At 47.5% G+C, this 25,479-nt stretch overlaps 1 protein-coding gene across 2 annotated transcripts in view; it reads left to right on the top strand.

Moving 5' to 3' along the window:
• The window catches only part of TEX9 (testis expressed 9), a 414,747-nt gene that overhangs the window by 288,201 nt on the left and 101,067 nt on the right, over window positions 1-25,479 (top strand). The gene's annotated exons all lie outside the window — the stretch shown is intronic.

Here is a 25,479-nt window from a genome sequence, read left to right on the forward strand (position 1 = left end):
CACTGGCAACCAAATGTCTTACAATCTTCATCACATAATAAAAACAGAAAATCCAGAGTCATGTACAGCCCCAGTATCTATCCAATCATCTTATAGGGATGTGAAATATCCCGCCGCCCAGTAGCTCCGCATTTTACCCAGAGTTACATCACTCCTGTTTACCTTGTCCTTCCACCCCCCGATGCGACTCCATCCAATCCCTCATTGGGGCCCAGACTTCAACACCTCTTGTCCTAAATCGTCTGCCCTTCTGAGCATAAACTGACATTTCTAAATTATATTTAGACATAAGCTGTACCAGCCATTGATTAAAGGATGGAGGGGTGGGATCAATCCAGGCTGTACTACCATAAGAAGGAAATAAAAACGATTTGGCCAATGGAGGGGGTAGAGGAGGGGAGGGGGCGGGGCAATTTCCTCCTTTTGAACTCCCAGTAAGATCAGTTGAGATGTAAGCTTAATTCACAAACCCAGTTTAACTATAAAGAATTGGCTTATTTGGGGCGCTAGAGGGCGCGCTTGCGGAATGGCTGCCTAGACCTGCAGCTCCCGCTCCTTGGTCACTGATCCTACCTAAATCCTTCGCCACGGGGTGCCGCGTTGCCCCCAGGAGACCGGATCCCGCATCCGGGGGGGTGCTCTCTACACTCGTCCAAAGTCTGGAGTGGCTGTGATCCCCAGAGCCGAAGATACAGGCTCCTGAAAACTGCCCGGCACTTGCTCTGGAGCTGCATGAGGCGGGCGCTCGGCCGCTGCAACTACGCGATCCCGGGGCCTGCCACGAGGCTCCCAGGCCGCATCGAGACCTCACCTTCCTGATCCTTTTGGGACGACATGCGGAGAAGACTGTGCAGGTAGGCGACTGCTGAATACTCGCCTTGGGTCTCCCCCCAGCCGTCACCTCGCTGGCACAGAGGGAGGGTTGCTCCTGCTGCGACGCCTGCTGCCACGGCTCTACTAGGTCGCTGTACCTGTCGCCCATAGCGCTGAAGGCCCGAACTTGCGCGGCGCTGTCCGCCGGAATCATCGACCGGGGGCCGGGGCTGCCCCATTGTGCGGAGTCCCCCTGTCGCTTCCCGCATTACTGGCCTGAGGATTGCTGCACGACTTCGAGCGCCAGGTGCGCTGGGGGCTATACACACAGCGCACGGCTGCCATACTGAGAGGCGCCAACCGGTGAGCCACGTTACCCCCGACATTGACTGTTATAGCCTGCTTCCCTGGATTTGACCCTGCAGCCCATCGGGGTGGCCGATGCTTTGGCCTTTACATTACCTGGCTTCCACGCAGCGAGTGCCTGATACTGCGGCCGAGTGCCCAAGACTGGACAAGCAGCCACTACCATTGGGCGGTCGGTAACCACATAGCGCTACTGTTGGTAACGACCATATTGCGGTATATTGCAACACACCGAGCCCGAGACCCTTCTGCCTGCTACTGGCTGTTTTTTACCCGCAGTGCTCTGCCATCCCTCATTTTTTTTTTTTTGACCTCTCACTTACCTCCGGTCACTACCATGGGACGACCTGAGACTCGCCAGCCTAAGCTGAGCTTCGACAACACTCGCAAAGGCACCACATCGACACAGATGAACCCGGGGCCCAGCGTGCCGCCTCCACAGCCTGCCCCACCTATCGCTCCTGCTGCGGACCTTACCAACCTGATACAGGAGATGCGTCAAGGCTTCGCCACCGTTGTGGAGAAAGTGGACGGCGTCACAGCTCGACTGGACGCCCTGGTCCATAAGGTGGATCGCCATGAGGAACGCCTCACAACTGCGGAACAGAGAATCTCCGACAACACTGATGCCGCCACGTCCCACACGACGCAGCTGGCGAGAATGGACAATCTCCTCCGCATCATAGCGGCAAAGAACGAGGACTTGGAAGCACGAAGCCGCCGGAACAACATTCGCATTACGAACGTGCCGGAGTCCACTGCCACGGGCAGGATGGAGTTCTATGTGGAGAAATTGCTCAAGGGCTCAATCGGAGAGGAAGCTTTCTCGTCCCAGTTCATCGTGGAGAGGGCCCACCGCTCCCTGGCGCCTATGCCCCAACCTGGCCTGCCACCGAGACCTATAATTGCTCGTCTTCTGAATTATCGTGATCGTGACACGGCCCTCAGGGCTGCCCAGACACAAAGGTCACTGAGGTTTGAGGGCATTACATTCTCCATCTACCCTGACTTCACGCCGATGGTTCAGGATGAGCGGCGCAAATTCCTTCCAGTGAAGAAAAAACTGCGGGAGGCCCAAATAGACTACGCCCTCTTGTACCCTGCGAAGCTTAGAATTACCCACCAGGGCAAGCAACGCTTTTTCACCAACCCGCAGAAAGCTGAGGACTTCCTTAAGACGATCCGAAGGGCACGCAGGGACAAACCTGTACCTGCGGACGAACAAGAGAATGCTGACCTACCTCCAGAGCACCATGAAGACTAATGGACCTTACATACTCTGACCTATATATGCATCATACCGAACCACTAGCTGGCACCGATTCACCATTTGAGAGCTGGGGAGATACATAAGCGGCGACCTTTCTGGACCTTGCACCCCAGTGGTAACGTATACCAAGGACCACTCTCTCGGCCCTAGACTCCACCAAGGGCGGTATAGCCTGGAGCTATGGGCCGGATAGTGGCAGCGCGTACTTTCTGATGTACCCCTGTCGGGTGTTCCCCACTGACTTATTGATTGTTTGGCTGTTTGCCTCTCTAAAGTTGGGGGGGAGGGAAAAGGGGGGGATCACGTTGGGGGGATCCATGGCTGCTGGCATGTTTGGGATGCTGGGGTGGGTGGGAGGAGGCTGGATTTCGTGAGGTTAACATTGCATAGACTGTGTATATATTTACTAACCTGGTGTATGACTTGGTCCTTCGGAGGCGGATGTGGGTTCATGGTTTGGCCCTCTTGGGCACTTTCGTCTTTACTGTCGCTATGTCCATGGCTGCTGTGAACACAACCGCGCGACTGACGTGTCTATCATGGAATGTCCGGGGGTTGAACGATGCTAAAAAATGCAGGAATGTTATTGCCTACTTGAATAGACATCATGTACAAGTTGCCATGCTGCAAGACACACATATGCCCATACGTAGGGACAACTCCTTTGGACTGAAATGGGCAAGTACCCGCCCCTTTTCCTCCTATTCGTCTTATGCAAGGGGTGTGGCGATTCTCATTGCCCGTGGCGTGCCTTTCCACCGCTTTGGGGAGGAGGTGGACAGGGAGGGGCGGTATGTTTTGCTGTGGGGTAGGGTGGGACATGACACCTATTTATTTGTCTCAATGTATGCACCGAATATTGACTCACCTGTCTTTTTTTCCACACTGTGGGGTAAAATTGTTTCCATTGGGGCACGACACGTCATCTGGGGTGGTGATTTTAATCTGGCGCTGGCGCCCCCCCTTGACAGGGCGGATGGTGTTAGTTCCTACAAGCCCAGAGCCAGAGAGGTTTTGGAGGGAGTGGTGGAGGAGGGTGGTCTGTTCGATGCCTGGAGACACCTACATCCCCTCGGACGGGAGGGCACACACTTCACGCCTCACACCAGAACATGGGCGCGCTTAGATTACTTTTTGGTAACCCGAGATATTACTAAGGAGCTGTTGGGAGTTGACCACTTGCCCAGAACCTATTCAGATCACAGCCCTGTGAGATTGCAGTTCCGGACTCCTGGATGGGACAGTCCGAGACCACAGTGGAGGCTAGGCCCCGATGTGCTTCTTGACGAACTCTTTCGCACAGAGCTGGGTGAAGAGATTAGGGATTTTTTCCCTAGGAACAGGGGCTCAGTGGAGTCAGTAGAGCACATATGGGAGGCTTTCAAGGTCACTATAAGGGGGTTCTGCATTTCCAAAAGCCACGGGGTCCTACGAGATATCCTGCGTACCATCACCACACTAGAGGGAGAGCTGCGGACTCTAGAGCTCCAAATGGCGGCGGATGATGACCCACGCCTACAGGTAACCTTTAGGGACACACTATCCAAATATGAGGAGGAGGCTGCCAGGGAAGCGAAATATCGGGGCAAACACTGGGTGGCCCGGAGATACTGCGAAGGGGATAGGCCTGGGAAAGTGCTGGCTTCACTCACATGCACACCACGAGAACACAACACTATATTAGAGCTTACAGATGAGGCCGGCGCCACCATTAGAGAATCAGATGCGATACTCACTGCCTTCACGACACACTACTCGACACTATACACATCCACGGCAGAGGCGGACGCTCCATACGCTGAATATTTGAACGAAGTGGCGCTCTGCTGGCTTAGCGATGGAGATAGGGAGTTTCTTGCGGCGCCTTTCGAGCTCGACGAGGTTCGCGAGGCCATCATGTCCCTCAAAAACGGTAAGGCTCCAGGGCTCGATGGCATCCCAGCTGAATTCTACAAAGCCTATATTGATATCATGGCGCCCGTGCTTAGTGAAGTCTTTACCGAATCATTAGCTGATGGGATACTACCCTGCTCTATGCGTGAGGTGGTTATCACCTCTCTTCTGAAACCAGATAAGGAACCCACCTCCTGTGACTCTTACTGTCCACTCTCCCTTCTGAACTGTGATGTCAAGATCCTTGCCAAGATCCTGGCTACACGACTTTCGCTGCTCATGACCAGAATTGTCCTACCTGACCAATCTGGCTTCGTGGCGGGCAGGTCTACATCCCATAATCTCCGCACCCTTTTCTCCCTGCTTCGCACGGTCCATCCTGACGTCCCTGTGGCGGCTGTGTTCCTGGACGCCACCAAGGCGTTCGACTCTGTCGAATGGCCCTACCTCTTCTCGGTCCTGGCCAGCATGGGTTTCCCTAAAATGTTCTTGGCCTGGGTGCGCCTCCTATACACAGATCCCACGGCAAAAGTACTGATAAATGGAAAACTGTCGCCAACCATCAACCTTACGAGAGGCACCCGCCAGGGATGCCCGCTCTCGCCTCTATTATTCGCTATTGCGGTCGAACCTCTAGCATGCCGCCTGCGCCAATTACACCGAGCGGGAGCGGTACAATGTCTGCAGCGGCAAATCGATGTGTCCCTCTATGCGGATGACATCACGCTGTACGTCAAATGCCCGGATCTACACCTCAATCCCCTGCTTCGTGAGTTCGTCCTTTTCGGAGGAATGTCAGGTGTTCACATCAATTGGTCTAAATCGCAATTTTTTCCTCTTACGGATGCGGTGCACGACTTCCCACTAGATTACCCATTGGTATGGTGCCGTGATGATCTTCGCTATCTGGGGATCCGTGTCGCTCGTGATAAGGACGAGACACTCCGCTCCAATTATGGAGTAGCCATAACCAAACTGACTGCCTCCGTCGACAGGTGGATCACGTTGCCACTCTCCATGGCTGGAAGGGCCTCCCTCATAAAAATGGTAATACTGCCCCGTTTCCTGTACCTTTTCCTCAATATCCCCTACTACCCTGGTGCCTTTTTTTTCAAGACACTCCGCACGGAACTGCGCAGACTTTTTTGGGGTGGCAAATCTCCCCAATTGAAATGGTCAACACTGACCCTTCCCTATGACCAGGGGGGGTTCGATGTCCCTGATTTCGAGACATACTATCTGTGCGCACAGGCGCATTTTGCCTATCATTGGATGGCTCCTACTCCCTTCATGCCACATATAGCAGTGGAGGACTGGATAGTGCACCCACTCCCGCTGAACGGCCTGCTACACTGTCCCGAGACTTCCATCACCACTTCGAATACCTCGGTTCCCTGCACACTGGATGCATGGCGTCGCATCGCTCGGCGGCTGTTATGCACGCTTCCCTACTCCCCCAGACTACCTCTTACCTATCACCCGCGGCTTGCCTTGTTGTCGGAACGGGGGTTCCGGCAGCTTTGTGGCAAGCTCCTTATCACCTGCTGGGGAGATCTGTTTCACGACAGACTTTTCAAATCGGCTGATCTATTTTTAAAACGCATGAACATACGCCCCTTGAACTCTTTTACTATATTCGACTACGCGCTGGGATGCGAGACATCCTACCCGACTACCCTGATGAGCCTGCGATCCTGCCACCGCTACACTACCTTTTAGGGTCACAAGATGGGACCCATTTGGTCTCTGCCCGACTGCACTGGTCTGTGGAACTCGGAACAGATATCTCGGACGACCAATGGAAGCACTGCTGCGCATTGACTTCCCGCATCTCTGCCAGCTGCAGATTGAAAATTATACATTATAAATTCCTTCAGAGGATATATTACACACCGGTCCAGAAATACAGATTTGGGCTGGCCGATAATGATCGCTGTGAACGATGCCGTGCTGAACATGCTGATTTTCTCCACCTGGCGTGGTCCTGCCCCCAGATTGCTGACGACTGGCGACAGGTCATCGAGGCCGTTGCGGAGATGGTGGATGAGGAGGTTCCTGCGGACCCTCTGGTAGCCATCCTTGGATATACCAAGCAATTATCTAGGGAATGCAGAAAATTCACCGACATAGCATTGCTCTTGGCCAAGCGACGTGTTGCTTGCCGTTGGAGCAGGGGCAGAGCGCCCAAGTTCAAGGACTGGCTAACTGACTTAACATATTGCCAAGATCAGCACACCACCTTTGCTGAACTATTGCCTCTCTCATGCCGACCTGGGAACATTTGGGATCCACTGGTACACTACTTGCTTCAACGCTCAAACGACGATGTGCAGTCGGGCGATGAGCCTGACACTTCCCAGCTACAGTGACACTCTTCCAGAATTCGATCTGTGGCCTTGGATGGGGTGCGCTGCCTTCCTCCACTGGACATGCCTCTCTGCCCCTGCTGACTCCTCGAAGAGTGAATAGCCCTGCCTAAGCAGTGCTGCCCTCTTACCCCTTTCTGTGCCTATGCTTCCTCCTTGCCATGAAGACGCAGGGTCCCCCCTCTGGAGAGGTGTATCCTTCATACCCCGCAGATTCTAAAACTGACACCCCACGAACTCCAATTATACTAGAGATTAAGCCCGGGACAGTCCACTCCCCACACGACGCCACCTGCTAGGACCGCCACGATACACCATTGACATACATTACCACAACACAGTCATGCACTACCTCTTAGTTGTAACCTCGTTGGGATGTTCCTTGGTTCTTGTTTCACGAACTACAAAAAACATAGTAGGATACACAGCTTGGGTCGCCTACAACCCGGAGGCCGGCAGCAATAGAGGAGTAACAATACACAGCCTGGTAGCCGGCATCCCGGGGGCCCGGCGGCACATTACAGAGTGATGTAGCGTCACATCCGTATCCGGTGAAGCAGGCTAAGTAAGGATGAGCAGCAGTCGAACTATGCATTTTCCTCAAAGTCGGGACGTCGGGGGAAACAAAGCGTGGGCAGAAGCGGCCAGGACCTACAACGGGCAGGGGCCATAAACACTGAGTGCTCAGAAAGCCTTTTCCACAAAGTCGGGACGTCGGGGAAAACAAAGCGTGGGCAGAAGCGGCCAGGACCTACGACGGGCTGGGGCCATGAACATTGAGTGCTCAGAAAGCCTTTTCCACAAAGTCGGGACGTCAGGGGAAACAAAGCGTGGGCAGAAGCAGCCAGGACCAACAAAACGGCCGCTCTGCTGCGCCTCTCCTGCTGAGCCTATGCTTCCTCCTTGCCATGAAGACGCAGGGTCCCCCCTCTGGAGAGGTGTATCCTTCATACCCCGCAGATTCTAAAACTGACACCCCACGAACTCCAATTATACTAGAGATTAAGCCCGGGACAGTCCACTCCCCACACGACGCCACCTGCTAGGACCGCCACGATACACCATTGACATACATTACCACAACACAGTCATGCACTACCTCTTAGTTGTAACCTCGTTGGGATGTTCCTTGGTTCTTGTTTCACGAACTACAAAACAGCAGTGAGACTCTTCTCTCGCTCAAAAAAAACCTGTTCGACTGCTGCTCATCCTTACTTAGCCTGCTTCACCGGATACGGATGTGACGCTACATCACTCTGTAATGTGCCGCCGGGCCCCCGGGATGCCGGCTACCAGGCTGTGTATTGTTACTCCTCTATTGCTGCCGGCCTCCGGGTTGTAGGCGACCCAAGCTGTGTATCCTACTATGTTTTTCTCAATAAAGCAGATTTGAACCCCCCAAAAAAAAAAAAAAAAAAAAAAATTGGCTTATTTTACTCTTCAAATTCCCCAGATATGAACAGTCTGCGAACAAATGTACTGGGTCTGCCCCAAAAAGCTGACACCCTAGACAACGCCCCAGAAACTCCTCCCCATTTACCAATTGTAGCAGGCGTAATATTAGGATTAAACCAACTTTTATAGTGTTGGGCTTGTAAATTAATAGAGAGAAAAGTTGAACGGGCCAGGTCTAAAGAGTAAAGACTATCCCCATTCGCCATTTGAAAACCCCCCTCCCAGCACTCAGAATGTCTATCTAGATCATCCCCCATCCTTTCATTTAGCAGCTTGTAGATAGCACCAATTGGCGTTTTTCTCTCGCTTAACAAATCTAATAGAACAGCCCTACTAAGCTCCTCCTCCCCTCCTCCTTTTTCCCCCAACAAAATCTCTAATTTGCAAAAATGTAAAGAACTCATGATTCCTTAAGTTAAAGTTATTCTTCACAGCTTCAATGGTAGTTATACCGTTATTGTCACAGAATCCCCCAATCAATGGGCCTTGCTCTTTCCAGCAAATAATGTGGGAAACATGAAAAATGTCTGGCAAAAGGCGTTTCTCTTCAAGGGGATCCTCATCAATAGTCGTAAGCATTAGAATATTCCCGCCCATGCGTGAGACCCCGTAAACACTATATTATATGTGCCCCACATATATATACTCATATATATATATATAAACATCTATACTACTATTATAAAGAGAGAACTGTGTCCTTTGAGCCAGGTAAACTCGAAAAGTACACCACCAATCCAAACACCCAAGACATCTTGGAAAACGTCAGGGCAAGCAGAAGGACATAGGCTATATAAAAATAAAAAATCTACGTTCTTTAAAAAATTTACGAATAAAAAAAAAGTAGTCCCTTGGAAGTAGCGCCTGCCGCGACGTGCGTGATGACATCGGGAGCACGGAGAGGAGCGGCGTTCAGGAGCAAGAGGAAGAGCGGCCGACATGAGTGCGGGGAGGAGCTGCGGACAGGCGGTGAGGAGCGGCGAGAAGCGGAGGAGCAGTGGAGCGGTAAACTCAGCAGCGCGGGGAGAATTGGCGGATGAGGTAAGTGAAGCTGCCGCGGGTGCGCACCAAGGGACGGGCGGGGGCCATGAACACTGAGTGCTCAAAAGCATTTTCCTCAAAGTCGGGACGTCGGGGGAAACAAAGCGTGGGCAGAAGCGGCCAGGACCTACAACGGGCAGGGGCCATAAACACTGAGTGCTCAGAAAGCCTTTTCCACAAAGTCGGGACGTCAGGGGAAACAAAGCGTGGGCAGAAGCGGCCAGGACCTACGACGGGCTGGGGCCATGAACATTGAGTGCTCAGAAAGCCTTTTCCACAAAGTCGGGACGTCAGGGGAAACAAAGCGTGGGCAGAAGCAGCCAGGACCAACAAAACGGCCGCTCTGCTGCGCCTCTCCTGCTGAAATGCTGCCCCCAGCCCCTTCTGCCCCGACAACGCCGGGGCGGGCTGCTAGTATATATATAAAAACATGCAATAGCAGCCAAATAACATCAGAGCTGAAATATGCTGTGAAGAATTTCCACCATACATGAATAATATGCATTAGAAACATGAGATACAACACCAAAGATTGTTTAGAAACTGTTTTAATGCTCAGATAGCAGTAGAAATTCTTATAACTCACTGAAAGCATAGAAAGCTCCCAGGCTGCATTGCAAACACACAGTCTAAAAAGACTGAAAAGCTAACCTGTAGCTGCATAGTAATAAACTGACACCGTGCCTTTAAGGCACTCATGACCCCCTGTATCCCATCATGCCTCAGGGGTGACAGTTAGGTCAGTTGTTCTTTCCGGCTCCTTCAGGAAGGTTCCTGGTTACACAGCTCCAGTAATTTCTGTTTTCTGACAAAAACTTACTTCACTTTTAACAACTTTTTTACTTACTTTGACATTTTACATCTAGTCAAGTAAGAAACTGTCTTTTTAAGTCAGTTTAGTGAGCATTTTCAGCTGAGAATGCCTTCACTTTTTGACAAATGTCCTTCTTGTGGCAACAAGAAGGCAAAATCAGACAACCATGACGTTTGTATCCTGTGTCTGCCTGAGGAACATGATTCAGGCGCCTGTCCTCACTGCGAGCACCTGTCAGGAAGAACTCTCAAAGACAGGGAGAGGATCGCATTGATGGCCTGGCTCACAGGTCATCCAGAGGAAGGGCTCCGGTGAAGACGGGCTCCAAGAAGGCTAGAACATCTTCAAAAGAGAAGTTTTCACACCCTTCAGTTTCAGCGTCGGGCTTGGCGCTGAGGAAAGAACCACCGGTGGGTCATTTATCTTCAAAGCTACCGTCGCCGGCGGGCTTGCCGTCGAAAAGAAGACCAGGTACGTCAACGACGTCGAAGAATCCAGCTCCGTCTTCGAAATCCCCTCCGCTGTCGTCAACCCGGCGACGATCGGCGTCGAGGGAGGTCATTCCTCCGCCAGTCGTCGACCGGGCGACGTTCGGCGTCGAGAAATGTGACTCCGCCACCGTCAACCAGGCGACGGTCGGCGTAGAGATCCAAGGCCCCTCCACCGTCGTCAACCCGGCGACGATCGGCGTCGAGGGAGGTCACTCCTCCGCCGTCGTCATCCAGGCTACGACCGGCGTCGAGAAGTGTGACCCCTCCACCGTCGTCTAAGAAATGACGTTCAGCGTTGAGGACCAAGACCCTTCCGACGTCGACAACAAAACATCGAGGAGGCAGTCTCCGTCAACGTCTCGTCGACGCTCGGCGGCGAGGGTGGCCAATACCCCTCTGCCGTCGTCGCACAGACATTCGACGTCGAGAGAGAGGGCTCCGTCGACGGCTGGTCATCGCCGTTCTGCGTCGAGGGAGGCTCCGCCGTTGGCTGCTCATCGCCGTTCGGCATCGAGAGATCGTAGATCCTCGCATCGATCGCCGTCAAAACATTAGATGTCGAGATTGATGGTCCTGCTGACTCCCCAGAGGCATTCGACGTCGAGAGAAAGACATTCAACGCCAGAACGCTCGACGTCGAGGCATTCAGAAAGAGCTCGATCGTCGTCGAGGAACTCTGTAATCATGGTTACGGAGTCAGCTTCTCGTCATTCCACGTCACAGTCTTCTGGCTCCTCGACAACATCCTCAAGATTCAGAAGTCCTGTCCGCAGATCTCCTGTGCGGCAGCCAGATCATTCGGCTGTGGAGGTCTGACTGTCACCTAGATGGTACAAGTCATTGGATCATTGGCGAGAGTCAGGGGCTGCCAGACGTATGCAAGAGTATGTCAGTCCTCAGCACAGATCTCCTCTCCAGAGGCTCGTGGAGGAAGTGGACAGACACAGTCCTCCCAGGCGCCAAGCAAGCAAATCACCTGTGAGAAGGCCAAGCATATCCTGCTCTCCCAGAAGGGAAGATCCGGTTAGATCTTGTTCTCCCAGAAGAGAGGATCCGGTCAGATCTCGTTCACCCAGAAGAAAAGATCCGGTCAGATCTCGTTCTCCTAGAAGGGAAGAACACCCAAGAAGATCACGGGAGAGGAGGCACGGTGCTCACCGTAGACGTCGAAGAACTCCGTCTACTTCATCTACTTCTTCTACCAGATCTTCCAAGAGGGATTACTCTCCCACGCTGATGGATAGTCCTGTTTCTAGATCCTCTCCAGTGGATGACATTGGCACTTATGTAGATGTCCTACAAAGAGGAGCTCAGAAGCTGAGCATTGAAATGTCTGCCCCCCAGGTGGCTACGACAGTAATTTTTGAAACTTTGCACAAAGAATCTGTCTCTCGCCTGCTGCTGCCTTTAGTCCCGGGGATTATGGATCCTGTCAAAGACGTTTTTCTAACTCCATCAATCATCAAAGCGGTGCCGGCCCGCATACAGAAGAAATACAAACCAGCTTCCTCCAACCCAGTTTTTGTAAAATCTGACCCTCCAGCGGACTCTGTGATAGTGGCAGCTGCAAGGAAGACGCATGCAGTTGCCTCTTCCTCTTCAGTTCCACCAGATAAGGACAGCAAATCACAGGATTCGTGGGGTCGCAAGGTTTGCAATTCAGCTGCCTCCACGCTGAAGGTCTCCAGTGCGGCCGCGCTGTTGGGTAGATATGATAGACCCTTATGGGACTCCATGGAAATGTTCAAGTCCAAGCTACCAAAAGAGGACCAGAAGGACTTCGAAGAAACAATGACGGAAGGATGTCTGGTGGCAAACCAGTTGATAAGCACTGCAGCGGACTGTGCAGTTCTTGCGGCACATTCCTACTCACATGGGGTTTGTGCCAGGAGGTCAGCTTAGTTGCGCCTCACAGGGCTGAAGCCGGATGCTCAACAACGCATCCTAAATCTTCCTTTTTCGGGGTCCTCTCTCTTCGGAGAACATTCTGACGAAGAGATGATTCGTATGAAGACAGAGCTGTATACGGTAAAAGTGGTGGGTTTGGAGAAGAAAAAAGAGTTCAAACGCCGTTTTAAGACCAGCAAGGGAAAAGTGGCTCAACAGAGGGTTCAAACCCCTCAGTGGTCCCAAAATGAGAACCAGGGAAAATCCCAGTTTCGAGGCAAATCCAACAGAGGTAGAGGAGGTCACAAGCAGTCCTCTACCGCCACGAGAGGAGGAAAGGCCTGAGCAGTGGCTTCCTCTGGCGCCGTTGCCCACTCCAGTGGGAGGAAGTGCTTCACAACACCTGGCAGAGTGGGTCAGCATCACAAGGGATCAGTGGGTGCTGAATATACTGCGCAATGGATACATGCTACGTTTCCGTGCGCTTCCACAGAACATTCCTCCAAAGAACTCTTGCCCTCACCAGCTAAGCTTGCTCAGGAGAGAGGTGAAAATCCGGCTACAAAAAAGAGCTATAGAGGAAGTTCCCCCCTCTCAAAGGGGAAAGGCAGTTTACTCCAGATACTTTCTTGTCCCCAAAAGAGATCAGGAGGACAAGTTCAGGCCCATACTCGATCTTAGTCTCCTAAACAAAGTCATTGTATGTTAGCTCTTCACCAAATATGCCCACATCTTCAAGCCGGAGATTGGATGTGTTCATTGGATGTGTTCGGTGAAGATGCATACTTTCACATTCAGATTGCACTGCGGCATCGCAAGTACTTGAGGTTTGTCGTAGGAAACAAACACTACCAGTACAAAGTGCTACCCTTCGGACTCAAGTCCGCACCACGAGTCTTCACCAAATGCATGGCAGTGGTGGCGGCTTTTCTTCACAAAAGGGGACTCTTCATCTATCCGTACCTGGATGACTGGCTCCTAAAGGTGCCATCTCCGGTACGGGTAGCACACGATCTGCAACTTTGCCTGCACCAGTTGCACAGGCTCGGTCTCCATGTAAATCTGGAGAAGTCAGTCCAGCGGCTGACTCAGTCCATCCACTACCTAGGCTCCGTTCTGGACACAAGATTGGGAAAAGCGTTTCCTTCGGAGGAGAGACTTTTTCCCATGAGACAGAAATGTGGGATTCTACTAGAGTCTCGGTTTCCAACAGTCCGACAGGTAGCATACCTGTTGGGTTCCATGGTATCCTGCATTTTTCTCATCCCAAACGCCAGGCTGAGAATGCGGCCTCTGCAACAGGCTCTCGAAGACCAGTGGGACCAAGCGACAGGGCGTTGGGAAGATCGTATCACTCTTTCCCAAGCAACGAAGGATGCCATCAAATGGTGGACTCGGACGAGGAATGTGCTGGTGGGAGTGCCTTTTCACCAACCTCTACCGTCCCAGTCTATACGGATGCCTCTCTGCAAGGCTGGGGAGCGCACATGGGTCCACTTCAGATTCAGCGTCAGTGGTCTGTGCAGGAGCAGACGTACCACATCAACATGCTGGAACTCAGAGTGGTGTTTCTAGCTCTCAAAGCTTTTCTACCAGCAATCGAGTCCAACTCAGTCCCAGTTGAGACGGACAATACAATCACCATGTTCCATCTGAACAAGCAAGGAGGCACGTGGTCACGCCCACTCTCCCGGGAGGCTCAAACCATTTGGCACTGGCTTCTCTCTCGAGGCCTCTCAGTAGTGGCGGTGCACCTTCCAGGCGAATTGAATGTCAAAGCAGACGCACTCAGCAGGCACTTCGAAGATCAGCCAGACTGGGTGTTAAACGACCAAGTGGTAGAAGAGCTTTTTCGTTGTTGGGGTCGTCCAGCCATAGACTTGTTTGCAGATGAAGAAAACGCAAAATGCCACGCCTTCGCGTCCAGGTTCCACCGGCCAGGGACGCAGGGGAATGCTCTCCTGATGGAAGCTTGTTTCCGGTCCAGGGAAGACATGGCTTGGCAGTTCGGGCTGGACTGTTCCCATGAGGCACAGGGTCAGACTGATTTGCATATAGCCATGTCTGAACTGGGGTGGCAGAGTGGGCTAAAGAACGGTGATGGATTAAACCCAGATCTTTTGACTGGGTGTGAGTGTTTGATTGATTCAGATGTTCCGCCCATCACCACCCCCTGTTATACCGCTTTTGGCCACCATAAGTGTGGCAGGGTATACTCAGACGTGAGTCCCTTGCTCACTTTGCCACTGGATTCAAGCAAGCCGGGCTGAAGACGGCTGGAATGCCAGAAACCGGTCCTCGGAAGCTTGTTTCCGGTTCAGGAAAGACATGGCTTGGCAGTTCGGGCTGGACTGTTCCCATGAGGCACAGGGTCAGACTGATTTGCATATAGCCATGTCTGAAGTGGGGTAGCAGAGTGGGCTAAAGAACGGTGATGGATTAAACCCAGATCTTTTGACTGGGTGTGAGTGTTTGATTGATTCAGATGCTCCGTCCATCACCACCCCCTTTTGTACCGCTTTTGGCCACCATAAGTGTGGCAGGGTATGCTCAGACGTGAGTCCCTTGCTCACTTTGCCACTGGATTCAAGCAAGCCGGGCTGAAGACGGCTGGAATGCCAGAGACCGGTCCTCGGAAGCTTGTTTCCGGTCCAGGGAAGACATGGCTTGGTAGTTCGGGCTGGACTGTTCCCATGAGGCACATGGTCAGACTGATTTGCATATAGCCATGTCTGAACTGGGGTGGCAGAGTGGGCTAAAGAACGGTGATGGATTAAACCCAGATCTTTTGACTGGGTGTGAGTGTTTGATTGATTCAGATGCTCCGTCTATCACCACCCCCTTTTGTACCGCTCCTGATGGATTGGTCGGGAACATTTGTTTCCTCCCCTGGCTCTGATTCCGAAGGTAGTCTCCAAGCTCCTCAGGTCAGACATGGAGATGAGCTTGGTAGCTCCGGATTGGCCTCGGCAGTGGTGGTACCCGGACCTTCTGCATCTGTCTGTGTGTCCACACAGACGACTTCCTTGCAGGTCGGACCTGTTGAGCAAGATGAACGGGAGGATACTGCATCCCAACCTCCCATCACTGAACCTAACAGCATGGCACCTGAGGTCCTGCAATATGGACATCTGAACCTGCCTCCCGAATGTATGCACATTTTAAAGGAGGCTAACAGGCCTTCCACGAGAGCGTCTTATGCGTTCAAGTGGAAAAGGTTTTACATATGGTGTAGGGATCATCACCTAGATCCTACTAAAGGGCAGGAGGAGGTAATTCTGCCATACCTCCTTTCCTTGGCAACTTCTGGATTGAAATATGCTTCCATTAGAGTGCATCTGTCAGCCATAGTAGCGTACAGGAAATCACCTAATCAGATTTCTTTCTTTCAGGTTCCGGTGGTTAAGGACTTCCTCCAGGGGTTGAAAAAAGTCTATCCCCCTGTGCGAAATCCTTCTCCTCCTTGGGAATTGAACCTGGTTCTATCCAGGTTAATGTCACCTCCTTTCGAACCCATCCACAAGACCTCTTTGCAACATCTTTCTTGGAAAGCACCCTTTTTAGTGGCGATTACGTCAGCACGCAGAGTAAGCGAGATACAAGCGCTCTGTGCAAAGGAACCATATACTGTTTTCCATCACAATAGAGTAGTACTGAGGGCTCATCCATCCTTCTTGCCTAAGGTGGTTTCTGATTTTCATATAAATCAGTCCATTTCCCTCCCTTCTTTTTTTCCAAATCCAGCGACCCCAGCAGAGCGGTCATTGCACTCCTTGGATTTAAAGAGAGTGCCCAAGTTCTATTTGGAAAAAACCAAGGGAATCAGGAAGTCGGATCAGCTGTTTGTGAACTATGGTTCAATGAGAACGGGCTTTCCAGCGGCCAAGAGGTCCATCTCCAGATGGATTGTCTCCTGCATTAAATTGGCCTATCAGCTTGCAGGCAAGCCTTTATTGGTGTCACCCAAAGCGCATTCTACCAGAGGGAAAGCGGCCACAGTGGCTTTCTTGCACGACATTCCAATGTCAGAAATATGCAAGGCTGCAACCTGAAAATTAGTTCATACCTTTACGAGGCATTACTGTCTAGAATCTGATTCCAGGGCCGATACTCAAGTAGAGCAAGCCTCCTTCAAAAATCTGTTTGAGTAGCCTATGGCCTGCTCAGGCTTATTGATGAGATTACTGTCTTGTTATTCCTTTGCCCGCAGGGATGAGGAGAGGCTTGCTATTCTATTCTAATGCTTATGACTATTGATGAGGATCCCCTGGAAGAGAAGGATTAGTTACTTACCTGTAATCCTAGTTCTCTTCCAGGGGTATCCTCATCAAAGTCATAGGCGACATACTTTAATAAGGAGATATTGTTAACCTATTTGTTACTTCGTTTTTTCAGTCTCCGAAAAGAACAACTGACCTAACTCTCACCCCTGAGGCATGATGTTGGTTTATTGCTATCCAGCTACAGGTTAGCTTTTCAGTCTTTTTAGACTGTGTGTTTGCAATGCAGCCTGGGAGCTTTCTATGCTTTCAGTGAGTTATAAGAATTTCTACTGCAATCTGAGCATTAAAACAGTTTCTAAACAATCTTTGGTGTTGTTTCTCATGTTTCTAATGCATATTATTCATGTATGGTGGAAATTCTTCTCAGCATATTTCAGCTCTGATGTTATTTGGCTGCTATTGCATGTTTATATATATATATATATGTTTATATATATATATGAGTATATATATGTGGGGCACATATAATATAGTGTTTCTTGGGTCCCGCGCATGGGCGGGAATATTCTAATGCTTATGACTTTGATGAGGATACCCCTGGAAGAGAACTAGGATTACTGGTAAGTAACTAATCCTTATTGTCACAGAAGTCCCCAATCAATGGGCCTTGCTCTTTCCGGCAAATAATGTGGGAAACATGACAAATTTCTGGCAAAAGGCAATTATCTTGGAGCAGTGTGTAAAAAAACTAAAATGGCCAATCCCAAATTTCCTTCGGACACTACACTACACTACACTCAATATGCATATAAAAGTGTCTTAAACCTCAAATTCGAATTGGCAAAACAGCAATCCCCTGAGCCTCGTCTCCAATGACAAGTTCATAACATGAGGGGATATAGTTGCATACCACAGCCTCCTTACTATTTCTACAAAGCAAAACAGTCATCTGTTGTAGTGCTGAGGCCCAATATTATAATCGGAAATTCGGGGCTGCCCTGCCTCACCGATCTCTTGAGAGTGTAAGGAATTTCAGAGCCCTCCATGGGCTGAAATAAGCCCACAAAAATCTCCCGATCATACCACCCAGAGCCTTAATCCAAGAATTATTCACCTCTAGGGATATGGCCCTAAAAAAATATAAAATATTAGGTAAAAACAACATTTTAAGTCTAAGATTATTCCATCTTTGCAACTCTTAGTTTTACAAATCAAAGGATCCAGGTTAGACTCTACAATTTTGTCTGTATCCGCAATGATATTAACCCCCAGATACACCGCATTCCCCACTACCTACCTATTGCTGAGTGCACATTATTATTTATAAGTATCTGGGTTTTATTTTGATTAAGTCGATACCTGGAAAGTCGGTCAAATTGTGCAGCTTTAGATTCTATTTCCCGGGTGAGGTCCGGGGTAAATTTTCCAGATTGTCTGCATACGCCAAGATTTTGGTTTCCAACCCATTCGTACACATTGGTAGAATTAACAAATTGCCTTTGATTCACTGAAGTAGCAGATCAATGTAGTGAGCAATTAGTTGAGGAGAGCAGGGACAGCCCTGCTTGAAACCCGCTGAATCGTTATTGTCTCGGATTTTCCCTCCATTAGAGAGATCGGTTTAATGTATAACGTTTTGACCCATTTTGTATATTCTGGCCCTAACCCCCTCTTGTCCATTATTGTCCAGATGGATAGCCAGGAGACCCTATTGAAAGCCTTTTAGGCGTCTAAAAGTAGTAGTACCATAGGGTCTACTGAAGTCTTAGCAATATCAAAGAAGATAATTACCCTCCGAACATGATCTGTTTTTCCCATCCCAGGGATAAATCTGTGTTCCACAGGAAAGACAATCTTCTTAATTATACCAGATCGCTGCTTAGCTAAAATTTTAGCATAGATTTTGGTATCACAGGTTATTCCAGCGATAGGTCGACATGGCCTCAGCTCCAACACTGATTTACCCTTTTTAGGGAAGACCACGATCTTGGCGGAGGCCCACAAGTCTGGTGGGACGGTACCCTTTTGGATAGACAGGAATACCTCCAAGATATATTTATGAAGGCTGGTAACAAAAGTTTTATAAAATATCCCTGACATGAGATCAATCCCAACTGCCTTCCCAGATGCCAAGCTAGAGACGGTCAATGCAATTTCTTCTATTGAGATTAGCTGTGGTAAAAAATCACAATCTTCTCTATTTAGTATTTTTGGGATACCATGATCCAGATATGCCCAATTCACACCTACTTCTACCTCCAACCTCGGCATACAACTGCTGATAATATTTCTGAAAAGCAGCACATATCCCCCCTGAATCGGAGAGGAGTCCTAAATACGGGTCTGGAATTTGCTTGAAATCCCTGATGGTCGAATCCTGTCTGGTACGAAATGCTAGTGTATGCCTTACGCTTTCATTCAATTCATACGTTTTATTTTTCCAAACTGCATATTTGTCCGCCACCTTTTTAGCGGAAATATCCACTATAGCAGCATTGGTGAATGCTACTAGGTGCTCAGCATCTACGCTATCTAGACCACCAGAGACAGCTGCTACCAGGCCCATCTCTGCCACATTTGCTTCTCCTTTTTCTGCCTAGCCCAGCGAAATCTCGGGGTTTCCCCTTAAACTCCAGCTTTACACGCATCCCATATTATGCCCATGGGGGCACCCCCAATATTTTCAGCCATGAATTTTGGTATCCCCCTTCATATGATTAACCTACTCATCCTCTAGTAGCAAGGCCTTCTTAAAGTTCCAACCTCTAGCAGAGTGTGGGATGGATAGTGTATCAATCTCTAAGACTAGGAGGTTATAGTCCAAGATCACTCGTGAGTATTTAGAAATTTGAGAGGTCTCTACAAGCCCTCTAGATACAAAAAAATTGTCAAGACGAATGTGTACTTGATTAGGGGTAGAGTAAAATGTATATCCAGGGTCTTGTGAAACGTTATGAGTTCATGCTCCTCCTCAATTTTTTTGATGTTGAGGTAGGCAAAGAGGCCATTGAGTCATATTAATGAAAAAAGCTTATTTTATTTTGTTTTTTGATAATCTTTCAAAAATCCACCATAGGAGTTACATCCTTAATCCTGTTAGCTGTTTTTTTAGAATCATATTGGAAAATGCTAACAGCCGACACTTGTTTCCCCCAAAGGCTATATGACTTCACCGTATATAGGGCTATGACACCTCACGGTCCATGCAAGCATATACTAATAAATTCGACACACCAATAGAAATTGAAGACTTTATCAATATTAACCATGTTCCTAAAACAGGATAAACCCTCTTTATCTCCATCCTCGTACAGCCCGATCTCATTAATTAATGCTGATAGTAAGCTTTACCCTAAAATCTTAGCTACTCGACTCTCTTCAATGATCTCTTCTTTGGTATCACATCTACAACATGGTTTTATTCCTGGTCGTGACACAACAGATTATGTGCGGAAAAAACAAAAAAATGGCACTCCCAAGAGCCAGGGGGGGGCTGGGGTATTCCTTATTTTTTATTCTATTTTTGGGCAGCTGTTTTGCAATTTATTTCCCCTTTAGTGGTAGGCGAAAAAGACAAATCATTGCCTTTCCATAACCCCTCAATATACAAATTTGCGTTTGGTGAAGAGGTTTACAGTTGCTTCTTGAAAATTCTGGAGCCTAGTTATTATAAAAAAACTAAGTTTAAAGTTCTTGCTGCTGCCTTCTCGATTTGGAGACAAATTAAGCGTCATCTAGGGCTTCCTCATATAAATGGTTATACTCCTTTTGAAGCAGCTGGAACCCTCCCTATTATTTTTCGTGGTGCTACAACCAGGAAGTGGCGCCAGCTAGGTATTAGCTGCTTAGGTGATATGTTACAAGATCTCCAACTACTGTCCTTTACAGAGATACAACGTAAATTTGGTGTGCAAAAGAAGGACTTTTTAAATTTTTACAAATTCGCAGCTTTTATGGTTCGCTGGGGCAATACAATTCTCTGTTTATGAAATTTCCTTTGATAGAGGGGATTGGAAAAGGAATGTCCATTGTTTTTTTTACTCTAACTTAATACAGATATTGCCAGACAATTTAGAGCAATGCCAAGATAAATGGAGAATTAATTTAAATGTAGGGACAAGCGATCTCTATCCCTCGATCACTTTGGCCAATTAAGTTTTGATTGCTGGCAGAATGCAGGTACAGCACTATATGGTTTTGTATGATTTATATTACTCTCCCAGGAAAGTTTCCAAATGGTGTACAGGTGCTGGAGCCAGCTGGAGCAGATGTGGCTTATGCTACTGATGCAGAGCTTATGTTCTTCCTATGTCCCAAGTTTTCAGTTTTTTTAATGTCTATTCAACAGTTTTTGGTAGAAATACTAGGTTCCTCAATATATCTCTCGGGAGAGTTGGTGCTGTTGGGTACTGATTCTCGTGTGCAAACCAGACCGGAGGCAATTGGTGCTTTTCTCTTTATTTGTATGGCTGTCTTGCGTGCCTGTATTACTAAGAACTGGATTTCTCTTGATCCTCTGTTATTTTCTTCATGGAGGGCTCAGCTATTATCCATGTACAATATAGAAGTTGCTATATTTAAAACTAAGAATACTCGTAAGAGGACAAGAGGGCTAAAAAGATGGGCCCCTATTACAGAATGGATTTAATGGATTGTACAATTGCTTCTATTTTCTTTTATCTATTTTTGGTAAAATATTAATTACCTTTTATACAATCTCTTTTGCTTTCTTTTCTATTCTCTCCATGAAGTTTAGAATCATGTAAATCTTTTCTTTGTTATCCATCGATTTGTGTAATATGTTTAGATGGTATCTTTGATGTTGCATGTTTACTGTTTCTGTAATTCTTCTGTTCCTTGCATAAAAAATAAAAATTTATTAAAAAAAAAAAAAGAAATTTAAGACTGCTAAAAATAGGCACCAGGTTTCACAAAGGTTGCCTTCTGTTTCAAATTTCTTCAACTTTAACTACCTAAAATCTAAGCATAGACAAAATCACTTCTTCGTGTCTCCACTTTTTTTCCGGATCTTTTAACTAAGCCCGCTTACCTTTCCCCTCCTTTTTTCATTACTCCAAGTATTCCTGACACATTTTGAGCACCATCACTGCACCGCCTTTTTCAAATATCACAGATTTTTCTTTGCACATGCCACTGGGTGCACTTGGCTTACAATGAGATACTGATACATAACTGTCTAACATTGCTTCATTAAACATCTCTTTCAGCCTTGAAAAAGCCCCAGCCAATTTTGAGCCTTTGGGCAAAAAACATGTTAGCTGTTAGCATTTTTCAATATGATTTAAAAAAAACAGGATTAAGGATATAACTCCTATGGTGGAGTTTTGAAAGAGTATTTATTAAAAAACAAAATAAAATAATCTTTTTTCATTAATATGACTCGATGGTCTGTTTGACTACTTCAACATAAAAAAAATTGAGGAGGAGCATAATAATAATAATAAAAGCCTTTTATATAGCGCCTGGTTACACTAGAAAACAGTGTGTCCCCTTTCTTTATGAACATGGACTGGGCTGATACTGGGAAAATAGGGGGAGAAAACTGATGGGGGGCGAAGGAAGGGACTCATATTTTCGGGAACAGATATGTTTTTAGTTTTTGGCGGAAACATTTTTCTGATGGTTCCATTCTGAGTTCAGTGGGTAGCGAGTTCCATTGTTTGCTGGCCAAGTATTTAAAACTCATATTGTTTCACATGAACATGTTTTTGAGGCCATGGAGGTCTGGCGCCTCGAGTGAATCTCCACAAAAACTATCTATTCATATATTGGCAATACTACCTGGAATTAGGATCCCTGGACCCCGTAAATCGAGCATCTGTATATCCGGGTATGTTGACTCCTTCTCAGCCCATACATCAAAAAGCCCATGAGTGGGAATAAACTGGGCCAGAGACCGAAAAACCCTAGGTTTACTGCCTTGATCCACTTCAACAATTGACCTCCAGCCTTCCCCTTTAATATTAATATTGAAATCCCCACAGACCACCAAAGGGAGCGCCCATCCCGTCAATTCAACATTAAGCCAATCCAGTAGCCACTGATCATCTGTGACAGGCCCATGAATAGGGAGAGGGAATAAATTTAGACTAACATTGAGATCTATATTGCATTGTCCAGCAGGTCAAGAATATTTTAATATTTGGTGAATAAAGACAAAACTTTAAAGTGGGAGCACAAACTCTAACATATCACACAAAGAGGAAAATAACTCCAGCATAGTTTAATGCTTTAAAGGCAATCAACAAATTGGGAAGCATAAATGATGAAAAACACCACTGTATATTACAATGTTACATGTGATTGTGTCAGGGTGTAAAGAAGTAGATGACGTTTCGATCCCATACAGAAATAACGGGATCTTCATCGGGACATTAAGTTACATGCCTGAGATGGATGCCAGTGGATGTACAGTAGAGGGGAGAAAGGGGAAGATATTTACAGGGATATTCAGGTTAAAAGGGTTAAAATCATTCGAGAAGTTGGTTGTGCCACGCAGACATCAATTTAACAAGGTGAGTTGGTATCCAATCAAGAAGGTATGTTCAATTGGTGAAGTAATGAAGAGAAGTAGAGAAAACATATTATGCGAATCAGTGTAGAACCAATGTTCTAAAATCTTCTTCCAGAAAACACCAAATAATCCAAATTTTAAGTGTGTGAATTGGACTATGAAATCAAAACTATATCTTTGTAGCATGATAAAAGTTTCATTGATCAAGAGTAGAGGACAGAACTCAATTTAAAATCCTTATTCTTATGTGTGAATGCTCTCACATTGGTATCTATTGCTAGCTTCCAGACAAATCTAGACACATTTCACCTTTTCACCCTTCAGTTCTTTGACACAGGATTATAAACCCCTGCTCAAAATCTTACGGCCAAACAAGTAAAAGGGCACTTTGCATGATAGGGACCACAACTATGGAGCACCATACTACTAGTTAATGACTGGAACTATATTCACTTTTGAATAAAGTTCTTGTATGCCTAAAAAGTGTCTATCTCAAGATTATCAGTTGAGCATCTAGGGACTGAATTGCTTTGTATAGTACACTAGATGAGTGTAATCACTCGGTTTCCCTTGCTCCTCGTCTCAGCATCTCATCAGAACTATAAAAGACTTCTCAAAATTATAACTGTCACTTAAACGTTTTATGGGAGCCAGTGCAAGTATCTCACCTTGTGCGTCAGCCAAGCTTCCAGCACGCGTCACAGCTATAACTGCCCATTTCCCACTTGTATATCTGAGTGGATGTTAAACCGTGTGTGCACCAAAAAGAATGTAGAAACACCATGAAGGTAGTTTTCGGTCTCTTTTTCCTTCCCACCTGGTTGGCATCGTGATTTTATTGCAAAGCCTCAAACAATTAGGAAGACATTTTACTGCCAGATTAGGCATCGTGGAAGCAAGTTGGTGTTCAACGTTTCATCAATATGTACATAACTTCTCAAAGTCACTGGTCCTTTCTTACTTTTGGTAAAATCGGTGTGAAGCCTTAGAAGAGGTTGGACTCTACACGTCACAGGGACAGTTCATCTTGCTTCATGAGCTTTTCCACTTTTTTCCATTCAGTTAAACTACCAATGCGATGGACAACTGGTATGTTTTCTTGAAAGTAAATGTTTTTTCTAAGAAATGCTTTAAATCCCTGGTTCGATTCAGGCTGTGAAGGCATTTCTTGATTAAAGAAATACAAGCTCTTAGTTGGGAAACGTTGAGAGGTATTTCCTGGTTGAGGGTAAAACCTTAGGAACAAAGGAGAGGATTGCTGGCATTCAGCACCATTTCTTTCTTATGGGGAATCAAATACTGGTCCTTCTAGGAGAAAGCCTGAAGTTGCAGAACTGATTCTGCAGTGTGATTGTGACAATAAAGGGTACTTTTTTAAGTCAAATTATTTACCAAGTGCAGAAGGGGTGCTCTGAAGCTACTCGTATAGAATGTGAATGACTTGAAGGCTAGGAACAAATAACGGACAGTGTTGCAATTACTACAAAGACCTCAGCCCAATCTTAAACTTAAAAAAAGAAAGCCTTTCACGTAGATATTTCTTGCTCAAGCAGAATGCACAAGTGCCTCTTAAAGGTTTGCAGTTTTACTTAGAAGAAATACACCATTCGCAGTGGATAGATCATGGCTGGATGTGCAAGGATTTTACACAGCTGTGTCTGGAGTATGGGGCTATAGGGACTGGTAATATTTGCACCTGTTTTCTCTCCTATCTCATTCTCCATTTCAACCACTGGCCCTCGTAACCCTGTGTATGTCGTCTCTAATAGAATTGGTGAGAGACAGAAAAGTGCATGCTTCTGTTGGATTCCATGCACTAGGTTATTGCAGTTAGTGGAGTACCTATGCCAGAGCATAACAGTTCTGCCTCCTCACCAGCTATGATGATAGAAATAAGCTGTATTAGACACAAGGGAAAGTGCGAGAGGAGGCTTATGGCATGGGATCATAGAGACATTTTGAACACTCTTAGTAACAGTATAAAACTTTGTTGAAAATATGGGCACTGTGACTTCTGTGTTTGCACTTTGGCGCGAACTGTGCTTATAGATCAGGCAGCCTCCAATATAGCAGGGCACAGAAAGGATAAAGCAGGAACAACTAATGCTCTAGAGGAAGAATTACTGGATTCAGAGACTGTCTAAATTAAAAAGACAGATCCCTTTGTATGAACATGCACAGAGGACAATATCAAGGAATACAGTTGCATGGTAGAAGGTGACGTAAGAGCCCATCTTATGGTAGCTCAATGTTGATTAAATGATGCGTGTTATATGGAGAAGAAGATGATAGTGTGGTTGATTAGGTGTGATGAAGCTATTATGT

Source organism: Lissotriton vulgaris, chromosome 2_1 (assembly GCF_964263255.1).
Source record: "Lissotriton vulgaris chromosome 2_1, aLisVul1.2, whole genome shotgun sequence".
NCBI lineage: Eukaryota > Metazoa > Chordata > Amphibia > Caudata > Salamandridae > Lissotriton > Lissotriton vulgaris.